General features: G+C 41.3%; 1 non-coding gene across 1 annotated transcript; it reads left to right on the top strand.

The window, feature by feature from the left end:
- The first annotated feature begins 5,721 nt into the window (after window positions 1-5,721).
- Window positions 5,722-5,826, top strand: LOC114490393. The gene has a single exon (XR_003683952.1). It is a non-coding gene; the product is annotated as a U6 spliceosomal RNA (small nuclear RNA).
- Window positions 5,827-6,150: the final 324 nt, after the last annotated feature.

Here is a 6,150-nt window from a genome sequence, read left to right as displayed (position 1 = left end):
ATCCATGACTCCTCACTCCAATATCAACATATTGCTTTCTCATTTGGTTCCACTGAGGAGGGTCAGTTAGAACTCTCTATGTTATAACAGAAATCCAAGTAAACTGACATAAGCAAAATAAAATTTTTTAGCTCATATAACCAAAAAGTCCAGGGTTATAAGCATGGCTGGATCTAGGTACTCAAATGATATAAGGAATCTCTCTGCATCTTTTGATCCTGTTTTCTCATGTGGAGTCAAGATGGTTATTACAACTTCAGAATTAGTAACCGTAAGTTACTAAGAAAGTGTCCCAGCTGTTCTAGCAAAAGACCCAAGGATCACTCCTCATATAATATAGCTTGAAAAATGTTCCCATTTTCAAACTGATCAGAGTAGCCAGGTCCTGGGTCACATGGCTGGGTCACATAAGCTCCAGACCAGTCTCATCTTTACCATATAAATTGAGAAAGTGAGAGGTGGCTCCTCGGCCCTGGCTGGGAAGCTCAGTTGGTTAGAGTGTCATCCAGATACACCAAGGTTGTGAGTTTGATCCCTGGTCAGGGCAGATACCAGAATCAACCAATGGATGCATAAATAAGTGGAACAGCAAATTGATGTTTTTTTTCTCTCTCTTTGCCCCCTTGCTCTCTCTAAAAATTAATAAATAAAAATTTTTTAAAAAAGAAAAGAGGTAGTTCTCCATAGGAAAAGTAGGGTACTATGACCAGACAAAGGGAAAATGGGTGCCATGTGGAAAAAAAAAACCATTGACGTCTATTGTAAAATGTTCTGATACATAGATTAAGACAGAGGGGTCAGCCTATTGTTATGCTGTCACAGCCTCTCTGTGCTACTCATAGCTTCTGACCAGTGAGGGAGCCCCTCTGTACATCTCACCCACCCTTGTCATCTTCCTTCTTCATCAGTAATGGTTTTGATGATACCACTTGGCAGGAGAAGGCAGCTGCAGTGCCTTATGGGCTCAGCCCCTGGGACTGAGTATTAGGATCTCTTTCAAGTTCCCAAGTGATCCTACTGTGTAGCCATGATTCTCACTGTGTAATTGAGAATCACTGGAGTGAAAAAGCACTTGGTCTTCACCACCAAACCATACAAACACTGCTTAAATCTTCCAGCACCTGTTTTGGCTCATCTAATAATCTGTGTTCTGGAAGACAAATCTGAAATAGTTGCTTTCATTTTCAGCAATTGATCCATAAAGTTTGGAGGGAGAACTTTATATTCTTTGAATAAGGTCAAGTCAATAGGAGATCAGGGGAAAGGGACAAAGCAGGCTTAAATTTTATTTCTTAGATTTTTTTTTAATTTGGGAAGAGAAATAAACCATGGAGCCTTGCTTTTCACCAGAAAAAATGTTAAAGCTACTGTGTGCCATTATTATCTATTGAAATCAGAAGCAATTCAGTGAAGTTATATCCCGGAACACATGACTGTCTTCTCAAGCCCACTTCTCCCTATCACAGAATTTTGAGATAATTTAAAGGGACTGAGTTTATTTGTATCACTCCTCTTTCTAAAATAGCATGATGCCATACAATAAGATTATATCCAGGGAGACCACATGATCTAGTAGAATGCAGAGTATGAATCCCTGATCCAACACTTACCAGCTGTGGACATTCAGCTTAAGAAAGTTAACCTCTCTAAGTCTAGTTTTTGTCATCTATAAAATGGAGGCAATATATAACCTTTCTCAAAGGCTCTTGAAGGATTTGCTGATAATACATAGCATCTGACACTTAGTAAGCTGTCAGTAATTGTTAGCTATTACCATCTGGGAAAGTAATTTTTTTTAAATCAAGTCTTGAGGATTAGCTCTAAATGAAAAATTACACCAGTCCTGTATGGTAAGTGCCAGGACACTAGAACAATACATGTAAACAACTATTTAAAGGAACTATCTAAGGAAGTTTACAAACTAGCAATGTTTGGTATTTGAACAAATATTTCTTAAATTTGGATATCTAAATTACAGTTAAAAAATAAGAATAGGGTTCATTAAATGGCCAACTTTGTGTGGTGAAATTTTACTAAAAGCTCCCAGTTTTAGTACTGAGGTTTTTTCTCTTCATGTGAGTTTATCAAGGAAGTGTTCCATTAATATTAAATAAATATCCAAATGTTTAACTTCCTAAGTAGGATTAATTGCTTATTTATAGCCCATTGAAAAATGCCAAATTTCTTTCTGAAACCCATGTCTCTACTAATTCATAGTTAAAGCTCTTCTTTGCAATAAGTCACTAAGCTGGGGCAGTGGCCTCTAAAGATCTATATATGAGATAATGATAATAATACCAAGCTTGCAGTGAGGTTTTAAAAACTAGATGAGATAACGTAGATGAAAGGGCTCTGCAAATGATGAAGCGCTGTGCAAATACTCCCCTTTTGCAGCTGTGGCTGCCACAGCTGCTGACTAAAAGGAGTTTATCCCTGTTCACATGGGTGTCCATCCTCCTCAGAGACATAGTCGTGATCCAGCACCATGTGATGAGATACAGAGAGTCCTCCTAGACTGAGAGGAGGAAGAGATGAGCAGAGTGACCAAGGAAGTGACATTGAGAAGGAGGCTGTATAGGGGTGGAGGGGTTGGCCTCACAGATGGGCAAGAGATGGATGAGAGGAAGGAAGGGGCCCCGCAGGCAAGTGGTCCAACAGAGTAGCACAGAGTGCTCACAAACAATGTGGAGTACAGAGTTTGCGGAGTACTTCATCTCTGAAGTAGGGTTTGTGCAGGGAAGCAAAGTGAGAGATAAAGCTAGAAAGGAAGGTGGGTACAGATGGAGAGACAGTGCCTGTAACATCCAATAATTTTTCAAGGAGGCCAACTCTATATCTATTCTTATTATCCACTGAATATTTATAGTACTTATATTCAAGGTTATCATTTATCAGCCTCTAAACTTCATTTAAAAAGTCTCACAGATGTAGCTGAGGGTTCTTACACTTCTGCTCATTCTTTAGTAGACCAGAGGGAGAAAGACAAGTAGCAGGAAATGGGCCAAAAGGAGAGCTGGAAACCCTGGCATTATGCTCAGAATGGAGGCCATCCAGCAGGCCAAAAGAGAAGGCAATAAAGCAGCGATGTAGGCTGCAGGCAGGTTGGAGCAGAAACCAGGGAAAGGGAGGAAGACAAATGACTGTAACTACCAATTTGCAGGGCCATGAAACCTGACCTCTTCTGGATCTGCTTCCTGGTGAGTCCTCTGGCTCCAAAACCCTGGAAAGGAAAACTGATACCCATAAAAAACTGTGGCTGTGTAAATGCAAAGTGTGATAAATGCTTCATCTTGATTAAAGGCAGTGGTTTTTCTGACAAAGAAAAGCTATGGCTGTTTGACTCTGTGAGAGGCTATAATGCGTGGGAGTTTGAGAAAACTGCATGATGCACGTTGCAAACAGACATGCTGAACATTAGGAGCTGGATGGGGAGAGGCAAATAAGACGGAGTCGTACCCACAAGGGATAAGGAGGAGCAGGTGTCACATGTTACACCTCAAGCAGAGGAAATCAGGCTGGACCTGTTTTTCATGGGGACTGTGGTCTCCAAATGAATCAACTGGTTGGCTGGATCACTGTAACTCAACCACAGATATCCATTAATTTTCAGTAATGCCATGGTTAACACTCCTCTGAACCCTAAGACCCTTTAACTGACTCCTTTCTGTCCTTACATGGACTATCACTTAACCTCAGTCTCAAGGGATGAAGCAGAACAACCGATAAGTGAATCCAGATCTAACTGTAAACAAAACAATCACTATTACTTACTAAATGAAATCCAAGTGTAACTGTCTTGATTAAATTGAATAAAGATTGTTTAAACACTGGTGAACCTTGTAAAACAGAAGTCAAATCTGCAAGTATACTAAAGCTACTCAACCAGGATAAAAGTTGAAATAAAAATGTTGTCATATCAAACCCAGCTCCATACCTCCCAAAGCTCCCTCCTCGTTCACTTGATCAAGCTCCTCCTTGAGGCTGTGAAACTCCCCCTTGGGTACAGGCTACGCTGAGCCCAGAAGATAATTTCAGGAAGGATTTACTGTTACAATGCTTAGGAGGACACCAATGTCACATCCGCTCGAGTGTCTGTGGAGAAGCAGGTGCAATAAATCCAAAGGTCCCATCCCTAGGTCACCCTGAAGGATAACAGGATGAGAGAGTGGCTACACGTCTCAGGAATGCCACACTTCTGTTCATGCTGGAGGAGGATCTAGATGGAGAAGTGTAAGGGGCAGCAACAAGGGAAGGGAGAGGGAGGGGGAAAGCTGGAGAGAGATTGAAAATATACACGAATGAGAGACAGAAAAGCAGACATGGCAGAATGCCCAGACATGAAGGCAGGTCAGGAGACAGTACGGAAGGGGAATAAGGAGAGATGACAGAAGCATGTAGGCTGCAGGCCTGTTGAAACAGAAACCAGGAATGAGGCAGGAGGAAGGAAGGGGAGGGCACAGTGATGAGAGCAGCAGAGAAGCCTAACAGAAGTAGGATGGAGAGAGAAAGCAAACATTTGCCCTGGAAAAAGAGTAAAGAGTAGATTTGTGAACAACCAAAGGCCATGATTTCTAACATCCTCAGAAGGAGGCAAGGAAAAGCTGATCAGCTGAAAATGTTTGGTCATGACTGATGCTTAGACAAGACCAGAAGCGAGGGCTCTAATTCTGGGCTACTGATTCTTGGAGGATGCTAAAGATTCAACAGCCTCTCTCTCTGCTCCCATAGCCTACAATTTTTTCACCAGTGAATACTCTTTCCACATCCTAAAAGGAGAATTTATATTCCTACGATGTTTCAAGGTCCACTTATCAAGTGCTTCCCAGAAGTTATCACTGTCCTTACACTGAGACATCGTGATATTTTATGTAAAGACATTTTACAGCTCGAGCAACACAACCCTCAGTAACAACAGCAGCCAGGCAACCCCACAATGTGATTAGCTACCAGAACTTGGGGACAAGAATTAAAATCACTCATTGAAATCTGAAAACTGTGGGTTTTAATAAACAAGTGCTTTATATATAAATAATTTAATACCTCAAACTTTTTTTTCCAAATGAAAAAAGGTTCATAAACCACCAATCTTAACTGAGCTGAAATGAATCTGAGACTAGGGTGGCAGTATGTATAAATAATAATGGTACAATTACTAGAACACTGTTTAAAACTTGGAGACTTTTAGAACTCAGTCAGTACCCGAGCCCTCCTTCATCGCTAAATCGAAATGCTTCATATTTCTAACATACCTTTCCACTGACAGATGTCTGCGTCACAGCACACAGTACACTAGACACCCCCATATGCATGAGCTCACCTAGTCCCACAACCATCTACTGAAGTAGGTGTCATTATCCCAATTGTACAGATGAGGAGACTGACGCTGGGGGTGGTTGAGATCACATGATTGGGAACCGGCAGTGCCAAGACACAGACTGAGGACTCTGAGTGCAGGTGTGACACTTCTTGTAAGATACCAGACTGCCTCCATCATTCATACCGCTGGCCACAGAGGAGTTGGCTATCGCCCAGAAGGTAGGGTGCTGGAATGTAAATATTATCTTCTAATTCATCTACAAGCACGTCAAGTATTTCATAATAAAAAATGTATAAGGAGTAAGGTAAGAGACTGAACTATGTTCCCCCCAAATCTATATGTTGCCCCAACCCTTCGTACCTCAGAATGTGACTTTAGAGATGGGGCCTTCGAAGGGTGAGTAAGCGCTCACCTGGGCAGCACATATACTAAAACTGGAACAATACAGAGAAGACCATCATGGTCCCTCTCCAAGGATGACATGGAAGCTTGAAGCATTCCATGTTTTTTTAAAAAAAAATTTAAAAAATGAACAGACTGACAGCTGTGGAGGGGACGGGGCTGTGAAGCTGGATGAAAGGGTGAAAGGATTAAGATAAAAAACAAACTGATAGACACAGATAACAGTATGGTAATTACCAGAGGGGGAGAGGGCGGGGCGGGGGGGAGATAGAAGAGGGTAAAGGGGGCAGAAATTGGTGATGAAGTAGACTTGACTTGGGGCCGTGAACACACAGTACAATATATAGATGATGTATTACAGAAGTGTACAACTGAAATCTATATAACTTTATTAACCAATGTCATGGCAATAAATTCAATTTCTAAAAAAG

The sequence above is a fragment of the Phyllostomus discolor genome, chromosome 1 (assembly GCF_004126475.2).
Source record: "Phyllostomus discolor isolate MPI-MPIP mPhyDis1 chromosome 1, mPhyDis1.pri.v3, whole genome shotgun sequence".
NCBI lineage: Eukaryota > Metazoa > Chordata > Mammalia > Chiroptera > Phyllostomidae > Phyllostomus > Phyllostomus discolor.
Note: the sequence above shows the minus strand (reverse complement) of the source record. Positions and strands in the feature narration are given on the sequence as shown.